The following is a 20,895-nucleotide window of genomic DNA, read 5'->3' as shown; positions in this document are numbered from 1 at the left end:
TATATAAGGATTATGACTGCAAGGCTTCAGTTGCAAAAAGAAAAGTCTCTGGTCATGATCCTCAAAGTGCATAGCGTCAAGACGAACTGATGACAGTAAATCTACAGTCCCTGGCTCTGACTCTGACTCTGACGTGTATAGAGTAGGAAGTGAGAGCTAGCCAACGATAACGAGTTGTAGCCAGTGGTGTCCAGAAGCGGCTAGGAGTTGTGAGGAAACCGTCAGCAAGCGTGGACATGAACCATTGTAAACGGAAGCTGGGGAATCTGCATTGTGCGATCCGTTGTCAGGTAACGTATAGTGGAGGCGAACTGAGAAGATAGGGAATTGCAAAGTCGGCGAATTAGCAAGAGCGCTATAATGACTTGTAGTTACGTTTGTAAGTATTCGATAAATCCAATTCTCGATCCAAACCACATGTGTAGTCAAACATGTGGCAATACTTATATATTAATATATTTGTATCCAGCTATAGAATTCCAATACAATGTACGAGTTAGCAACTACATAATGCAGCTTATCACGTTACATATCAATATCGAATAACAACATAAAAAATATTTTAATAGTGCAGAATAAGAAAGATTTTCATCCAGCTAAACAAATTAAACGGAGAGTTATTCTGGAGAAGGTAACAGTCATTCAGTTAGTCAAACATTTCCTTAATTTATATGCAACCCGAAGATATATTACGGAGCACTTAACACTCTGCCATTGGTCCCTAACCCGAAGCCATTCATCTTTCTACGACCTCATATGTAATCTCTTTAGGGACATTTATATCTGCAGATCTTTGTAACGTTTATCGATAATGCTAGATGAAACACGTAGATTGAGCCGGTCACAGTAGCCGAGCGGTCTTAGGCATGAACTGTCTTCGCTCGCTCGGAAGCGGGGATCATAGGTTCGAATCCCACACAGGGCATGAATGTTTGGTGTGTGTATGCATTTATTCTGTGTTTATGTTGCCCTGTGTCTAGATAGAGGCCTTACGACGAGCTGATCACCCGTCCAAGGAGTCTTACCGTCTATGAAAAATGATTACTAAACGGAAAAATCAGTCCTAGGCTGCAAAGTGGGAACAAGAGAGAAAGGGGGGGATAGATTGCAGCATGCTGTATACGTAATTACCCATGCACATTCACACATGAATTTCTGATAGCAAAAACGACATTCGAAATGTATGGTGTTATATATTGCACGTTTATGTCATGAATTGTGCTTCATGGCTAAAAGTTTAACTCATTTCATAGAGCTGAACCTTCTCGAGAAGGCGCCAGTTGTCCAGCTATTGAAGAACTTCCCAGCATTTTGTGAAACCCAAAAATTTATTACCGTGTTCACAAGAGCCCTACACTGGTCCCTATCCTGAGCCAGATCAATCCAGTCCATACCATTCCATCCTATCTCTCGTAGATTCACTTTAAGGTTATCCACCCACCTACATCCTTGTCTCCTTCTGGCTTCCCTACGGATATACTATATGTATTCCTCTTCGCCCTTACTCATGCTACATGTCCTGTCCATCGCATCCTCCTTGGCTTCATCATTCTAGTTATACTTGGAGGAGAGTACAAGTTATGAAGCTCCTCATTATGCAGTTTTCTCCAACCTCCTGCCACTTCATCCCTCTTCGGCCCAAATATTCTCCTCAACACCCTGTTCTCGAACACCCTCAGTTTGTGTTCCTCCATTAATATCAGAGGCCAAGTTTTACATTCATACAGAACCGCAGACAAAGTTATACTTTTGTACATTGTAATATTTACGTTTGTATACAGTAGGCTAGAAGACAAAAGGTTCTGGACTGAATAGCAGCAAGCATTGCCCGAATTCAGTCTCCTCTTAATTTCTACATGAATCAAATTTTGATTTGTTTGCCGTCGTTCTCACATATCTGAACCGTGCAGCATTTTCAAAGAATCTATTAGCTAGCTTCATGTCATAGTTTGTGCTGCATTCTGGTAGCGAGACGGCAACATAATCTTAGTGTTCTCTGCGTCTGCTTCTAGAGCAACCTCCTTGCTAGCGTCTATTACCGTTCCTCTCTTTTTCTTTATGGTGTCTATGTTATTTCCAATAGATTTAGAGCATGAACATAGAACAGTAGCTGGTGTGTTCCATTTCATTTCAGTCCCAGCTGGTTTTCCTGGACCTTCCTAATGGCATATTCTAAATCAAGGTTGAAAAGCAGTGGCGATAAAGCATCTCTTTGTTTTAGATCATTCTGGACAGGAAAATTATCAGACAAATGTTTAACTATATGGACTTTACTATATGTTTTTAAACACACCTTAATCAGCCCTACTAGTTCCATAAGTACCCCAAACTCTATCAGAATATTGTACAATAATTCAGTCCTATCTCGAAGTCTACGAATAGTTGACATACTGTGTCACTGTACTCCCAATTTTCTCTCCAGTATGTGACAAAGGCAGAAAACAAATTGTATAGATAGTTGATTTGTTACGTCGAACCCAACACTGATCATCCCCAATAATTTCATATTTGTACTTAACCTTAAAAGGATAGTGGATAAAAATTTGTATGAAATTAATAACAGTGATATCCCAAGATAATTAATGCAATTTAGAAAATATGAAAATATAAGTGCTGGTACCATAATCTTCTTTAATTACATCACATATATTAATCAAATTGAATAGGAAAATATTGCCTTCCTTTACTTCAAGGGTGAAATTCATTTAAATTATGCACATTTCCTTTGTACCTAACAGGAAACACATTAGGTTTCCGCTACAAAAACTAAACGATTTATGTTATTTAGGGCAGTAATTGCTAATTTTCCTAAAAATCACTTGAAACCTTTATACACTCTGCAGGTTGTACATTTTGTAACCAATGGCCCTTGTAGTGTTAAGCAACTCTACTCCCAATAAAAGAACTCCCATTCAGCGGAATCCATAATTACCCAGTAGCGACTATGTGTTTCTGTCAATTACCTAGTCAACAAGTTCCCCTATTTAAATGGAATTCGAATGTTTATTATAGTCTACAAACCTCTCAACTTGACCCTATCCAGAGCCAGATGAATCCAGTCCATACCCATACACACTGCATCTTAAAGATTAATTTTAAATTTTAATTTTCAATGTACATCATGTTGTGTTAATTAAAAAAAATTCTTTAATAGAATCTGTCACAGCACAACAACGAAACGGTTAATGTTTAATAGTATTTAACTACATGTTTCGGCTTTTTATAAAGCCATCATCAGGCAAATACACATTTACCATATTCTTAAAATATTGAACTTCATTTTATATGATTGGTACAATAGTGATGGATTCTTGACAAATATATCACAATATAATAATAGAAAACATAAAATACAATAAAAGATAAAAATCTGTTAAAAGGATAAGTTATATAATTAAAAGCTATGAGTGTAATATGTCTAATTTTGTATGTTGTTGTAATCTTATTGTTATGTTGTATTTCTTGTTTTGCGGACATCTGGCAATAGTTTTCTTACCATATAAAGGTAATAAGTGGTTAACTACTTGGAGGCCCGTTGGTATGCACGCAGTATTTTTTTTATATATTATTTGACCGGTACCTCATTTTACGTGTATTATGTCCGGTCTGGTAAGAAGACAGACTGCAGTTAGTTTTAAAATTTATGTATGTCTCCCAACTGAGCTTTTCCTCCTGCATTTTCGGAATAACATACAAGATAGAAACTGATGCAGGTCCTACTGATGAGGAAAAGAAACAAGGCTGATGTGAGGTACGGCTCAGTTGTTGTTCAGTGTTTGCGTGTTTATGTAGCGAACGGGAAGTCTGCAAAAAGCAGGAGCGATCTACTGTAATATTTAGTAGCCGTGTGAAATTTTTATAAGGGCGTCAGCAGGCACATACTAAGGGTTGGAAGATGGAAGGGTCACTCCACATCACGTGCTCGTTATTATTGCATACACAGCAGGGGATGTAGATAGAGGGTAGGTTAAGTCTGTACAATCTTTCCTGCAAACATTCGAATTGTAGTAGGTCAACTATTCTACTGAAAAAAAAACATATTTAAAATACATAAGCACACGTCTATAAATGTAGCTACTTCATTAAGAAATTATTTTAAACTACTCGAGAAATTCCCAGCATTTTATGGAACCCGAAGTTTCATCACCGTGTTCACAAGAGCCCTCCACTGGTCCCTATCCTCAGCCACATCTATCCAATCCATACCATCCCATCCTATTTCTCTAAGATCCATTCTAATATTGTCCACCCACCTACGCCTTGGTCTTCCCTGTGGTCTCTTTCCTTCTGGCTTTCACACCAATATCCTATATGCATTCCTCGTCTCCCCCATTCGTGCTACATGACCTGCCCACCTCATCTTCCTTGACTTGATCATTCTAATTATACTTGGAGAAGAGTACAAGTTATGAAGCTCTTCATTATGCAGTTTTCTCCAATCTCCTGTCACTTCATCTCTCTTTGGTCCAAATATTCTCCATAACACCTTGTTCTCAAACACCCTCAGTCTGTGTTCCTCCCTTAATGTCAGAGACTAAGTTGCAAGCTCATACGAAGCCACAAGCAAAATAATAGTTTCGTATATTCAAATGTTTATGTTTTTGGACAGCAGACGAGAAGACAAAAGGTTCTGGACTGAATGGTAGCAAGCATTACCTGGGTTCAGTCTCCTCTTAATTTCCTCCTGAATCAGGTTTCGATCTGTTATCGTTGTTCCCAAATATCTGAACTGTGCCATATTTTCAAAACATCTGTTTCCTATCTTTATGTCATGATTTTGCCCTGCATTTTGGCGAGGAGACAGCAACATGTACTTAGTTTTCTCTGTGTACTGAGACATATTTAAGCATTAAATCTGCTGTACTTGAAGAAAAGTTCCTAATACTAGATTTTCCGGTCACGGTAGCGGAGCGGTCTAAGGCATGCACTGTCTTCGCTCGCTCGGAAGCCGGGATTGTGGGCTCGAATCCCACTCAGGGCATGGATGTTTGTGTGCGTTTTTCTGTGTTTGTCTACAGGTAGAGGCCTTGCGACGAGCTGATCACTCGCCCAAGGAGTCCTACCGTATGTGTAAGATCTAGAAAAACCGAGGTGAACGGAGTTCATGGAGGTAGGCCTAGGCCCACTGGGGCTGTAGTGCCAAGGAAAAAAAATACTAGATTTAGTCAATCACGATGGTATAGCCATAATTTTGGTGTGGAATAAATGACTGCGTATGTTTCTTATGGGAATTTGATATATCCAGATAGTTTAGTGAATTCGTGGCTTATAATATAATTCATATATTCATTACCGTTTCTAGGCAATAGCTCTGTAAACACGTTCCCGTGGCAAAGATTACGCATGCAACAATAGAGGTACCGTTGGAAACGGTTTTTTCTGTTTGGTCCGTGCAAAGGGGTGCCCCACACAAACAAGACCGTAATTGTCAGACAGTAATAAATATCTGGTCATGAGCCCCATATGAGGCAAGGAACCAAGACTTACTGACTGACTGATCGACCGTCAGTCGCAATGTGACTTTGACTTAAAAATACGTAATCCCGTATGGAGGCGGAGTCAAACACCTCCACTACAGCACTGCGAGTCGTAGGAGGAAACGAAAAGGAAGTCTAAAATCTGAGACAGTAAAATATGATCGTGAGTCCCAAGGGACTCGGACCAGCGAATGACAGCGCTGACGAGGGCCAGCAGCAATTGTAAATGACAGACCCTTCTTCTCATCAAAGAGAGCGCTCCACATCAGCAAACCCGCATCTGTCTAACAGTAATAAAAATTTGGTCGTAAACACCAGATGAGTAAAATATTCAAACAATTCAAAATACCAGATGAGTGTTTTATTCCAAGATAGACTAGCCGACTGACCGTCGTCCTTACATAAGACTCAGACTGAAAATTTATTCAGTTGGAAGGGAGCCGCCGTTCAGAGAGGCCTTGAATCCGGAAGAAGAAGACTAGCCATTGTTAGAACCGTTACCAGGAAACGTCCAGTAAAGACACTGCAGGCTGGAAAAGATTTAGCGTGTGCTATAATGATTTGTAAAGTTTGGAAGTCAGAAATAATTTTATAGTTATTTGTAATTACGATCTGTAAGTGGTCAATAAACGCAATTATCCAAACGCCCATCCATATTCACTACATGACAGTATGCAAAATCTATTACGATATTATTGCTGCCGAAATATATTATATTTACAATGAACGTTATACATGATCTTTTCCTTGAATATTATTTAATATAATTGCAATAATCGCATGCATTCGACACTTCTCATCAGCGACATCTGCTGACAGAAACTGGTACTGTACTCCCTGTGTGCTATATGTGCAGCAGACTGGCGGAGGGAACTCTATCTGACACGTGACAAGCGAGAAGTTATAGCGCGATTTCTCTGATGCGGTATTCTTTTAGCTGAAATGAACCATTTTTACTCAAGAGAATCTACAAAAATTTTACTATCAAATAAGGTACTTCAGTAATCTTGTGTTCTACGAATGCAATTTATTTTGTCGAAATTCTGAACAGAATCATGGCAAACAGAAAGAATCCAACAGGAAATCTTGAATGACATACTGTGATAAGAAAAGGAATTGCTTGGGCTGAAGTCAAAGATTCCTTTATTGCAAAGAGGTTATTGTAGATATCGAGGTGAACAGATTCGATTATTTTAGAATTCACTAGAATTTTTAGAGTTTTATAGACTCATTCCTCATCGCACTGCCGCTCAAATCTTCCCTTCTGGATGACAAAGTAAATCGCAAACTTCTCTCCAGCTTCAGAATTTGAGCTCTACTTGCTACATTCTTCTTCCTTCACTTATTCTTCGGCCCTTAGGATGGCGGTGAAATATTCCTCCGAAGCGCTTTTGACTTCCAATGGACTGCAAGACGTTATATCCCAGGGAATGAAACCCCTTTTTATAGTTGATGAAATAAATTCCCTTCTTGTACCGACGTTTCTCTTGCCATTATCTCCAGATCCGTGAAGTGTCATGGTATCTGCAGATCTAAAAGTATCTTTGCTTACATGTAGCTGTGTCATACCCATAAACCCTTCAATTATATTTCTATCTGCTTCAGCATTTAATGGAATTTGAGTTGATCTCTATGAATTCAACTATGAGTTCATCTTATGTATTCAGTGTATCATTGAAGAATCGATAAAAGGTAATTGAAAATAGTGCATATGTTGCGAGAATTCCAAACGGAAAATAACCTCGTGAAATGTTCCTTTTTAGTAGTTGCAGTTGAAATTTCACCGCCATGTTGACAAAGCCTTACTCTGAAACTGTATAGGCTAATCCAGGTTATATTTCCAGGCTACAATTCTAAGTCACATATCCAGCCACCTGCGCCTAGAAACTTAAGATTTAACTGTATTGCATTAAAGGCTGTCATTGTAGTGATTAGGCTACAGGTAGGAAACCGGAGATTCGGGGTTTGATTCCTGGCGGGGATATGTATTTTGCCCTCCTCCATTGAGCAATGGACAAGTACATCCAGTGATACTAGGAGCTACTTCCTCGGGTCAAAGAGGCCGGAGTCTGAAGTTGACTACTGACCCACCTCCGTCTAATGCCGAAGGTTAAGATATCTAGGAGTTTGCCTCCAAAAGTAAGCCAGGGTTCATAATGGGATGTAGTGCTACTACTCTATACTTTAAGCTACAAACTAATCTACATGCTGGAGGACCGAGGTTTGATCCCAGAGGGTATGAAAGTCTTTTTTTTCTATACGTGGTTCAGTCTGTCTATGAGGCCGACACAGTCATCTGTCCAGTGGGAACCGGAGACTTTTTCTTAGGGTGTAAAGCCGCACGTAATTAAATAAATAAAATATGTAGGATCAATACAATTAATTTACCCAACAATATTTGGAGGATATTAATAAAATTTATATTAGGATAGGAGAGAGGTCAAGGCGTGAATCTGAACACTTACCTCAAACTAGTGCTGAGATCAGGAATACATGGCTCTATACATCAACTCCCCCATACATCTTCATGGCATAGTGCTTAATTAGTTAAGCACAGGAACAAAAACCCTTCGGCCTCTACACAGCTTTTGTTTTTACTGTATTCATTCATCAGTAATCTGTCAGATGACAGGTCCACAGCCTCTTCCAAAACAGTTTCTCCACTTAATGCGATCTTCTGTTTTTGGAAAGAGACTATCCAGGAATAGTGATAATGTGGTAGTTTTTCCATTTGCTTTCCACATCGCAGTACAACAGCCGTTCAAACCACTCTGGTCACGCCTGTTGCTATACGAACTTGAACCATCTCGAGCATTATTTTCTCTGTGCTTCAAGTCGCCGCTGATGACGCTGCTTCCGGCATCAGTTTTCGGTGTCTCTCTTCGTCTGATGCCTACCCTTTGACCTGTCCAGCAAGGGAGGCCCTGCCAGTAGCTACGCTACCGCTGGTATAGCTCTCAGGGTCCTTGGCATACTCGAACACCCTCACCACGATAAGGTGGAGACACCAACGAGGGGTTTTACTGTATAATCTATTTTAATACCTTATTCAGAGTATTCATGTAAAGCAAACACAAAGACTTCGAAACTGGTTACAGAAAATGATCACATATGCTCTGTATAGATCTGACGTACAGTTGCTCAGAAAGGAACCGTTTCGAGTGTTATCCAGTAAGGAGTCACAGCTGAGGATACAGCTAACGTCACCCGAACGGGAGAGCATCCTGTAGCCTCCATGGCGTTTGACATAAAGAACACAGTGGTTACACATCGTGAAGTTTGATTTCTGACGTGTGAACTGTGTTGGAGATATTGTATTTCCTGTATTACATGCTGATATATTCGTGGTGTGGCAGATGATATCCTGCTCATAATTTGGAGGCCTTGATATCGAATCTCGCGCTGTATATCCACTGTTGTGGAAGTTGTTAGTTTTTTTTTCCTCAGACCCTCCAAGTGAATGGTAGCACAGTACATTTAATACAGACCACGCCCACTTCTTCCAACTCACTTGTCACACCAATTTGCTTTTCTTATTCGGCACTGCCGTCTGTACGCCAGCATTAAACAAACCCAACCTGCATATGGATAATTCTGTACACGTGGTTCAGCATTCGGTATCCCAGTTGTCCCTTCACGGAACAGCTATCTGTCTCTCTCTTAAGGTTCTTACGAACAATTAACTAAAGAAGGCGTCGAATGTAATACATGCTTTTGGTCTGTCCCTCTGAATGTTGCATAGCTGGGAACAGAATTCTGAGCAAAACTATGCAATCATCAGATTTATTTTTAAAATCGAAAATTCGCACAGTATAACACCAGGGGTCGGAGTCATTGTTGAGAAATTGACAGTTTCTTAGCTGGACAAGAAGATTCTCGCCTTTTGTGGAACTAGACAATTAATTACTGTGTCCTCCACAGCCCGTCATTAGTGGCCATCCTAAGCGAGATCAATTCAGTAAACATCCCCACACCATCTTGCATTAAGATTCTCCCATCTACTGAAATTATAGTTCAGAATGGGAAGGAACTGCGAGTTCTAAACACGGAATGTTTCTGAATACAACATCTGCTGAGTCTCCTTGCCTGGCCCCCAACCATGATTGCCGTACCGTTAATTCAGAAACATACAGTAAGGGTGCGCTAGTCTCGCCGCTGAATCCTAGCGTTGTTGTCTTTACATTAGCATAACCTCAGCCCTGAGTTTGACACCCTGAGGCTCCATTGAAATGATACTCAGCTGCACCCCACGGATGTTGTCTTTACGGCATGGAGATTGCAAGGAGGATCTCTACGAGAATATTTACATTTTGCTATTATTCTTCTGTGTTCCCACCCTTCCGTCAGATATATGTTGCATTTGTTATGTACTTCAGCAGACGGACTGACCCACCCCGCGTTCCGCATGAATCCTAACCACCCCCCCCCCGCATACATTAGAAATTTGTTTCCAAATGTAATTACGGTTGTGTCACAACTTAAATGCTTAACACGTTTTCTTGGAGAGCAGAACCACTCTCATGCAATACTTTGTGCTGCTAAATATCTACTGTCACAAAATTTTGACGTTTCTTAGCTATGGTCTCTTATTCTCTGTCCTCCACTCATTACGTGAAAGTGTGCTGCTCCACAGTGAGACAGAATACGTGTAACTGTTCCATATTTGCTTCATTTCTCTGTTATGAACAAGGGTTTCTCAATCAGTACAGGGATCTGGTATGGGCTGGAGGTCTGGCCTTGAGTTTCCAGCAGAAGCACACATTTCTGATTCGCCATCTTGCCCCTACCTGCTGTTCGGTTCCATCCAGGTTTTTTTTTTTCAGAATTAAAACGGCCGGAGGTTAGAGCTTCAGACCCACTTCTATCTGATACCGAGGTTAACATTGCAAGGATATAACGTCTTTCCCCCATACATTTTCATGCCGTGTTGTTTTATTAAGCACAGCGGCAAAATTACATTTTCCAAATTCGTACTTGCAAACGAAATTGTGTTAGCTTTAATTTTCTAATGGGGGCACGCGGTAGCGTAGTTGGTTGAGGTACTATGCTAAAAGTCGGAAGGTCGCGGGTTCGAGTCCCGATGAGGTGGATTTTTTTTTTAATTTACATAATCCTTCCAGCCGCAAAATGGTGCTGGGGCCGACCCACTCTCTATCAGAAATGAGTACCAGGAATTTGCCTGGAGGGGTAAAGGGCTGCCGTCGCATATGGCTGACAACATTACCGTCATCTGTGAGTCGATTGTCTAGAAAATATGGGCCCCTGAAGGTCTCACAATCCTATAGGCCTCCATGGCCTGTTAGAGATAGCTTTACCTCTACCCTAGTCTTCTAATGTAGGCTCACTGTAACAGTAAAATATGCAATATGTTGTTTGAGTTGCGTCAGAAATTAAAAATTACCGACTGAACATAGCCAGTTGTTAATTACAGTGTAATCAATACTTCACACTTTCAAGCAAAATGCATAGAATATCTTGATATACGTCCACGGTAATAATTAGGTTATACTTGTAATTCTGCAACCTCATGTCCTCCGCGTTATTAGGCTACTGTCCTTATTTTTATGAAATAAAAATAAGCTTACCATATCACCATGCTGTCTGTGTGTCTGTGTATGTCCCATAAACTTTTGAATGGCTTAGCCAATATTTATGAAACTTTATACGTACAACATGGCACCTGAGCCCATCTCAATGGCGTACTTCATAAATCCCTCCCATCAGTCTGCGTGTCTGTATGTGTATCCCTTTGTCGTTGCTGCGAAACGACTCGATAAAAACGTTACCATGGCAAAGAATACACACGCAACAATACAACAATTGTTAGACGCGTCTCTTTCAGGGTGATCTGTGTCGTATCAAATGAAAATAGGCGACTAGTTGTTCCAAGAATTTATTGTCTTTAATGTGAAATTTGCATTTGCGTGTGCGTTTTATGGCTGATCTTTATATATTTTGGTGGAGACATACATTTATTTGTTCTGCTACCTTACTGAATTTTATACGGTACTGAATCAGCGGGCATCGTCCCAAATTATATGAAATGAAGACAATAGTGTTTGTACCACTCCTCTGCTCCATTACCCTCGTCTTAATTTAAATATTCTAGGAATAGTAGAAGGGCGTTCGATCTTTCTAACTGTGCTACTCATATGCGTGTAATACTGTGACATGACGCCTGAAAGCCGGAATAGTGGAGCCAGAGCGGAAGTCTATTGCTAGCCAACGGCTAGCCAAACACACGTTCCTTCAGCAGCTAAGAGACGCGGAATAATCCATTGCTAGGCAAAGATTCGGTAAGCACGTTTCGTAGCAACAGAGGAACCATAAGGTATGATAACTTGTATTCGGTTCACCCCGAAGTTGTAAAAGAGTTAGTTCAGAGTTCATCCGCAAGGGAAGTTCAAGAGAGTTTAATGATTCAGTCGTAAGCGAGTCGTGAGAGAGTTCAGTGTTCAGCTGTGGAGTGCTAACTATTGGACAACGGAAGCTGAAGAAATGACCGGTTCGTAAATCAGAACCAAGTCAGTCACAGTGGAAGAGAAGACACTCGTAGTCCAGTAACGAATGGAGCGAGTCTTAGGCAGTCATAGATTTTGAGTTCCTATAATTGGTTGTAATTTTAAACATGTATCAATAAATCCAGTCATCAAATCCAAAACCCTTTATTATTCTTCACCAAAACACTTTATACGTGGAAATATTTTAAGTGTCGGCGATTTATGTAATGTTTTCTTAAATTAATTAAAAATATAATCGCCAAATAGTGACTTCAGTAAAATAAAACAGTAAAAATATTTCTTCATTTTATTCATTGGTGGGCGCTTACACGTCTAACAACCTTACGGCCCTCCACGGCCTGTTACAGAATTATATTTACCTTTTCATCATTTTAATTTCTCGGTATGTTTGCGGTTGGCACTGGTTGGGATGAGGGGTGAGAAATATAATCGTGTGAAGGGGGAACAGAACTCTTAAGCTACGGCCGGATCCCCTCTAACGTCTCTACTTCAGTGGATTTGTTATATATAGCACGAGTGGGGATATGAATAATACATAACATATCTGGCTTGGTAGATGTCAAAAGTTAGATATAGGCTTAGGTATGATAATATTAAAAATAATCTTGAAGGTACAACATACAAAGTTGTGACCGGATACATCTGATGCAGGATAGGTGTGACAGGCCTCTGTGAATATGACGGATGTCTTACTGGCTTTCATATAACATAAAACTTTCTTGATCAGCTAAATAACTACAAACCTTTCATGAAAATCTGCACCATGGGGTTACGAAATATCTAGGGCAAACGGCTACCTCAGAGAGTAACAGATTCTTCTAAGGGATTTAGCTTTAGAGAATCAATATGTTATCGTATTTCGTTGGTCTGTTCTCCTGTTTCTCAGCCCTGAAACTTGGGTTCAGTTCCAAGGACGTGAGCGGAACTTACAGTGGGCGAAGTGACACTGGGTAGGATTACATTCAAGTACTTCAGGTTTTTTTCGTTACAATAATCCTAAATGCCTTGAGGCATGAGGTAAGCCCGATATTGTAGCCTAATCTGCGAACCATATATAACCCATCATTACACTCGCTTCTAAGCTCGCAAAGTTTAATTCCCAAGACTTTAGGATGGGCAGAAGATGCAGACCAAGGTTCATATGAAATGCTTCTGAGACAGAGGCTAAGTCAAGTTTAGCTTGAGAACTCAGGGTGGAGTCTTTCGGAATGTGACGCAGTGTAGCTTGGTACACAGGTGCAAACGTTTCGGAATAACCTACTGAATTCATCTTCAGGGTAGGAGAGTAAAGATGTAGGCAATAATTTTCTCTAATATGTTATTACCTATCTATAAAAAATATACGGCGTCAAATCCTCAGGATAGAAGAATGAAAATGGAAATTGTACTTATCTCCTAAAGTCTGGTACCTATCTACCAAACTGCACGGTGTGACGGCCCGGAATAATGTAGAACTTGCCTACATCAGCGCAGATCACATAATCTGAGGAAAACCACGGATTGCGAAGCTGGCTTTATCATTCAGAGTTCTTATGCGTCGAACTTTTCGATATTGCATGCGTGTCTCACTTCGGATTAGTTCGGTTTTCTCATTCGCTTCGCCACCCAGCTTCCCCCCCCCCCAGACGAGCCACTGTTTTCCCATCCACCTCTCTCTCGCTCTCCTTTCCCTCTTCTTCCCAACTCAATTATCCCCTGCCCTAGGGACCATATCCCGCGTCGTTTTCCTTTTCTTGCGAGTTCCTTACGTGCTTAGCCCTTCGCTATGTGTCCTGCGGCGTTGCACTTTGTCCAAACGAATTCTGATCGTCCTTTCCCGTGTCCAGGAGACTCTGACTTGTTATACTCAGTCCTGTCAGGTAAGTTCTAGCATGTTGCATTAATACATGTCACATCAGATTACTTCGAAGTTCTTCAGAATTCATTAGGTTTCGTGTGTCGAACTTACGTAATCGTGTGTTTGAGAAAGCCGCGACTACTTTAGAGACTGACTTTTATATATAGTAACATTAGTACAGATATTATGTTTTCTGATATTATCCATCGTCCTGCCTTTATCTAAAGACACTTCCCTGTTTATTTTTTAAAAGCACAATGTTTCGGTTACTGGATTCTGTCTCCGTCTTCAGGTAAAACCTACTCAGTTGGGCCTAATCGATAGAGCTAGTCCCTATCTCCTCACACCTCTACCAGCACCAAGTTGAGATCTATAAGCCAAACAAAGCACAACTCATCTGCGAGAGCTAAGAAAACGTAAAATTATTAAATACTCTATAGGTATGGTGCCTTGCACCAGAGAATTATCACTATACAAATCACCACTGCAGAGAAGCAGTACTTCTTGTGGTACCAACACAAGAAAAACAAATTTTCCCTCTCAATTTACACTTGACGGGGTTGTAGTCTTTGACTTCTGCTCTGATAACGGAATCCAGATGGGAGAGGTGTCCAAGCTGGGTTGACTGATCGGATGGTCCAACAGAGACATGTGGGCTGATTCCTTGTATTTCCTGTATGTGGTGTTGGGCTCAATCTGCAAGATCTTCGCTTCATTCAAACATATGTTGTGGTCTTCCTCGTATGAATGTTGGGCTAATTTTTTATTTTTCGAGCAGAACCTGTGTCAGCTTAGATTTGTGCCCCTTAATGCGTACTTGTACTGATCTGCTTGTTTCTCCGATGTAACATCTGCCGAAGTTGCATGAGATGCTGTACACACACTGCCTCGTCTGCTGGGCATCTCCAACCAGTCCAGTTTTCATCAGTGCCCTTCGGAGTGTGCGTTTAGTTTTGAAAATGGTTCTGGGATTGAAACGGTTCCCAATGCTTCTGGATTTCTCTGAAGTACCCTTAGCATATGGTGAGCGGGGATAGCGCAGTTGGTATAGCGACTGGCTACGGGCTGGACGACCGAGATAGAGCCTGAGAATTCCTTTGGTAACTTCCATGTGCCGTCCATTTTATCTGTGTCCCGTGTACGACTAGTACGCTGTACATATTAGTGCTAAGATTACACCATGCGGCAATACATTGCATGTTCAACTGCTTGAGCAACTGCAGATTCTTACAGATTGCAATCTGTATTCCCACCAGAGCGGACAAAGTACTACATTGTAAAATGAGGCACCGGACAAACAATTCATATCAAATAATACTACATCTATACCACGGCCCTCCAAAGCAATTGACTATATATGTATACAAGTCTTGAATATAACACTATATACCCGCTGGAATATAACAAGAAGTTTGCAACAGCTGACTCCATAATATGAAATATCACATGAAGAGTTTTTAACTATATTTTATTACATAAATTTCTTTATATAATAATTTTATAATTCGTTATATTTTTATACCTCGTGGTATAAAAGCAGACCCGTCTGCTTTTACCGGTTCTCACGGTCTCTTCGCTTTCGGATTTCTTATATTTTTCTTTCTACCCTGAAGATGGAGGCGATACGTTCCTCCGAAACTTCGGTTAACACCACATATACACGGTGCCAAATCCCAGAAGACTGCTTTCTTCATAGTCACTGCCGTGAAAGCCTCAAATCTTATATATTATAAGGGTGTTTGTATTTTTCACACTATGACAAATTTCTACACATATCCTATGATAGTTTCTTACGAGTAATGGCAAATTGCTATTGATATGTTATTATTTTGTTTTGTATACGACGAAACTACCCTAAGGAATGTATATTTTTTGTATACTGAGAACATTCACGGATTTCATGTAATATTTATTTCACGGTTTATTAAACAAATTGCAATTTCAACTAGAATTTGTTAATATTTATTTTTTAAAATATTGTGGCTTATTTCCTCAAAGCAAGAAGCGTTGATCCAGAATAATAGCTGTTGCTAGGTAATGCTCGCATGCAACAATAGAGGAATTGTATTTGCTCAAAAACAAGAACTGTGAAGCCAGAGAAACAGCCGTTGCTAATGTCCGTACACAACAATAGAGGGATTGCCACTATAAGAGATGTGACTCGTACAGCCGTTGCTATGGAACAGTTGAGTAAAGAAGTTTCCACGTAAAAGAATTCACACAACAATAGAGGAGCTCTCTTTCTGAGCGGTCCGTGCCGAGGGATTATAAAAAGAACAAAACAGATCATTTGAGTCAGTCGAGTTTCGAGAAGCCAGCCTGCCAAGATATGAGCTTGAGAACGGAGGAGTTGTCAGAAGAAATAAGAGAGACTCTGGAGATAGCAGAGAAGAGCTGACACGAAAAGAATTAGGCCGTACACTGAAACCTTCAAGTGTGCTACAGTGATAAACTCTTATAAATCCGTTAACAGGACACGACTAGTGAAGACAGAACACTAGTATGTGTGTAACGGTAAACTGTAAAGTGTGTAGATCAGCAATAACGCTGTGTTACTTGTAGTTACGAGTTGAATGTATAATGTGTCGATAAATCCAATCATCCAATCCAAAAACCCGCCAATAATCACGCAGAACCCAAACTCCTGTAAATATTCTTGGTGAAAAAATATTTTGAATGTCGATCCATTTACTATGAATTTTCGAAATAGTATTATGATAACCGTGATTGTCACTGTGGCTTCTCGTAGACGCCGAATGCCGTTGATATGCTGGCATATCGGCCATCTTGTGTTTCATAGTTCGTTACTGTTCCGCCCCCTTCCGACTGGAGCTTCGGTAACATTCCCACTTGAGACAAATATGATAATGCAAGTAATTATGAACGTAATAGTGCTGTTAAATATATTATCCATGCATTATCTTCGTTTCTACACAGATCACTATCCGTTCTTCCAAAACAGTTACACAAAAATTTATGAACCTTGAAATTTTCATCATGTAATTTGTTTCAATTTTGCTGGTTCCAACGGCCGGGTTCGACCGCCAACAGCCATGTTTGTTCTTCTAGTGCTTTTGTAATTTACATTGTTTAATGGAGAAAACACTGAGATATCAGAGTAGCCCTTGACAGTTTACTTCTGCTGCTACTTCGGAGTATCGGGTTCAATCCCGAGTTACTTCGTGTGAGATTCTTGGTAGATGATGTCGCTGGAGCAGGATTTCCTCCGAATTTCTTTGGCTTTTCTCCAGTCAATCACCATCCCATCGTTCATCCTTAACCATTTATCACCCCCCCCCCCATGTGAGCGATTTCTGTGGCGCACATTATCACCTTCTCTGTCTTTAAGTTAGTCTTTTATGAAAATTTAATTAATTTGTAACGAAATAAAAAGAAATTAATGTGGAACAACACATCTACAAGACGTATTCAGTTATCACCAATAAGTATTTCCAAACCAACTACGTATAAAGTACACTGTGCTGGCGTGGTGTACATTAGAGCTGCGAGGGATTTTCTGTTATACGTTAATTCCTCTGCAATTAAATTAAACAAATTAACAACTTCGTTTCGAAATTTTCTCTTGTAGACCACAAAGAAACAAAAAACCTAACGGTGTGTTTGAATATTTATGCCAATTTTTTTACTTTATATTTTGGCATTTAATAGTGCACGAAACCGAAATAAGAAATATTTGATTAAAATATTTAATCTTATATATTTTATATTTCAAGTTATTGTCAATATGTCGCGGACTCACCTGGTTTATATATATTCCCTAAAATATACTTTAACAATGACTTCATAGGCCTATTCTTCAGCCATCGCCGTACAGAATTTCACCTTACATCGAGGAGCGCTAGTGTTGTTCTCTCTTCACAATTTCGCTCAGTCGCCATGTCGGTACTTATGAACACAACCAATTAGAGAGTAAGAATGTAAGATAGCCTTGAGTGTTATTTTTGGACGTACATCATGCAAGGTTCTGCAATTTCTTCTTTATCTATATGTATATTCTGATTAGTGATAAGTAAGTTATGAGTTATTTCTTAGTTGCGAATATGGAACATTAATTTTGTTTGGAATAATGTGAACATTTTTCTCTAAAGCGCATGCGTGATGAGGCTATATACTCGCGGGCCAGTTTTATGAATTGGCCTTGCGGCATCATGGGGTGTTACAATAACTATACTGAAAATATCCTAATGGTATAGACCTATTATATAATTATGTGCATTTTATAATTAATTTATATGGGTTAATTATGCATATGTTTTAAAGTATATACAATAATTTGTTTACCAGTAGCAACAAATCACAGGTGATAATCCAAAATATGATATTTTGATCTCATGCATAGAAATTATATTGAACTGCAAGTCTGTCGATAGGTTTTGTTTCGACGTGGAACACGCGGAAAATCGCGCACAGGAGGACCGCATTGTGTGAGGCTGGTCAACTAGAGTTTACATTTATTCCGGACCTCAAACCAATCTGAAAAGGCTAACGTAGTTAGGTCCGAAGGACTTTATACCAATCCTGATTCCTTTTCTTCCCACCTGTCAGCGCTGTGGAATCTAACTCCTAGCGGCCATCCAGCATCAACACATTCAGACATAACTACCATTAGTAGTGTGTCTTCTGTGTTGTGATACCACGTAATCTGACAGGTGGATATCAACGTTTCGGGTGAACATTCTGTTCCCATCTTCAGGGTAAATTAAATCAGAATATTCTTCCGAAATCTTGATACACACCTACATGATATCATAACGTAGGAAAGTAAAATATGAAAATTAGAAAATCTCAGATCTCACTTAAGTCCTTATCTGAAGCTGTACATGCTGATTTAGGCGCAGTGTACACAGGCAGTGGAATTACAAACCAAGTCCATTGTAATTTTAGGTTTTGTCATTGTATAAATATTTCTAATCTCTGTTACACTCATTGTGTGCTTGCGTATATATTCAGTTTTTCAGTTAGTCAGATTAACATGTTCATCCTGTGTGTGTGAACAACTATGTTTGCTTGATCTGGCATTAAGATTTCAGCTACTGAAACAGTCACATTTCGTGGATAAAATAGGCAAAAAATGACAGAAGATTTTGCCATAGATAAATTAATTACTTACAAGCCCTGACCGGTCAGAGTGTGCTGCCTATTTGACGTAAATATTTATAAAAAATAACGTATTTTGTATTCGACAATAATTTAGAATCACATTGCAAGTTCACATAAGAGAAACTGAATGTTCTAAATTTAACAAATTAAATATTTTGATATGTTTTTAAAATATAAAAAAGTAGTTTGTTATGTGTGTGTGTGTGTGTGTGTGTGTGTGTATGCCTGAAACATCCACGTGATCTCATATGTTTTCATGATAATGCTGTGTATTTTCAGACGTAAGACAATTAGGTATGTTTAAAGTACTGTGTGTTGGCCGCGCCATAGCTCAAGCGGTTAGTCGCTCTGGTTTCCCACCGCGGCGGCTCGGGTTCGATCCCGGGTCTGGTCAAGTGGGATTTGTGGTGGACAAAGTGGCACTGGAGCGGGTTTTCTCCGAGTACTTCGGTTTCCCCTTCCAACCTTCATTCCACCAAATTTTCCATCATCATAATCACCCGGGGCAGGCTACAATAGGCCAGTCAGTGGCCGCCGTGCCGAGTGGACCCAGTTGGACTCCACCCCCCACTAAGCCAATTAAAAAAAAAAGTACTGTGTGTGAAAGGCAAACTGTTTCTTGAGACTTACCTGTGTCTGGGATAGCTGCTTCGAACTTGTTGGCCAAGTAACCCCGGATGTTGGACGCTACTTTCTGCGGCGACGCTGGTGCCGTAGCGGCTAAGCCCTGTAGCAGGGGCCCGGGTAACCTTCCCAACAACGACCCGCCGGTTGCTGATGATGACGTATCGGTGTTACCCGGAGGCACGGCGGTGCCCTCGCTGGAGTCGGCCGTGGTTCCTAAATTTTCTTCAACTTCCTTACTGAGAGGATGTTACAAAAAGTAAGGATTCAGTTCTCTCGGATCCGAACCCGCCCACGCAAGAGTGTGGTGCGTGTGTGCGTCGTACAGTACCAGTTCGGGGGGGAGAATGTAGTTTATGTATATTTGCACTCCCCCTAATATTTTTTCTAAATTAGTTTCTCACAAATGTTTCCTTTACGATTCTGTAATTGTGCGTTAAACACATAGCACAGTCGACGGCAGTTGGTAGCGGCGTTTATGCCAGCCGTACACCCCGGAATCTATCTCTGATTTACCCCCTTCGGATCCTGTTATAAGGCGGAGATGGTTAGACAAACCCGGCACACACATATACACACACACGGGCTGTCAGGTCCCGGCCGAGTCGAGCCAGGTTACCTATCTTCCCAGGCGCAAACGGGAGACAAAGAGGGGAGTTGGAATATCTTGTATGGAGGGGATGCATAAATTGAGGGGTGGGAGATACGGGGCAGGGGTGGAGAGGAGAGGGACGTAGAGTTTTCACTGAAACGTTCTCGAGGGCACGACGCTTGCGTCCTGCATTCCTTCACTGGGATTGGCTCCCTGATCATATGATGTCATATCTGTGTTAGCCTATCGTGATTAGGGAGTTGCATGCTTTATATGTGACTTCTGGGGTGAAGGGGGTGCAAGAAGGAGCTGAAAGTTTCGAAATAGGTTTTCTGATACATATTCTCTGTTCAAAAATTGTATATTACTCTTTACATCCTGAGTGTTCTCGAAAGGAGACATATTTTCGGAACCCTCTGTACTGCAGGTCCTTACACTAATGTTTCAGTTTAATCAATACAGTGGTACATAAGGTGCCTCAACCTTTCTTCCACCTGATTGTATCGATACGTCGTTACATTCGTTGTTCATTTAGTCATGTTGCTTGAGTCTCCTCCTGTGGCTTGCGAACACACGAACACAGCAGAATATCCCCTGGAATAACTTATTCCATTTCATGTGCATCATAGCTTTGTTGTCTTCTTTACTTCTGTTCCTATAGCTAACTTAATATACGTAAGGTAAAGTTGTCCCTGTGCTTAACTAATTAAGCACCACGCCATG

The 20,895-nt window shown here is 40.4% G+C and overlaps 1 protein-coding gene across 2 annotated transcripts in view; it reads right to left on the bottom strand.

The window, feature by feature from the left end:
• Window positions 1-19,822, bottom strand: part of LOC111869327 (vesicular acetylcholine transporter) — a 218,308-nt gene extending 198,486 nt beyond the window's left edge. The window contains exon 1 of one of the 2 annotated variants that reach the window (XM_023860776.2): window positions 19,587-19,822. The gene's annotated coding sequence lies outside the window, so the exon portion shown is untranslated. The remainder of the gene's footprint in view (window positions 1-19,586) is intronic. The other variant, XM_023860755.2, reaches the window with a different exon arrangement.
• Window positions 19,823-20,895: the final 1,073 nt, after the last annotated feature.

This window comes from Cryptotermes secundus, unplaced genomic scaffold (assembly GCF_002891405.2).
Source record: "Cryptotermes secundus unplaced genomic scaffold, Csec_1.0 scaffold325, whole genome shotgun sequence".
Classification (NCBI taxonomy): domain Eukaryota; kingdom Metazoa; phylum Arthropoda; class Insecta; order Blattodea; family Kalotermitidae; genus Cryptotermes; species Cryptotermes secundus.
Note: the sequence above shows the minus strand (reverse complement) of the source record. Positions and strands in the feature narration are given on the sequence as shown.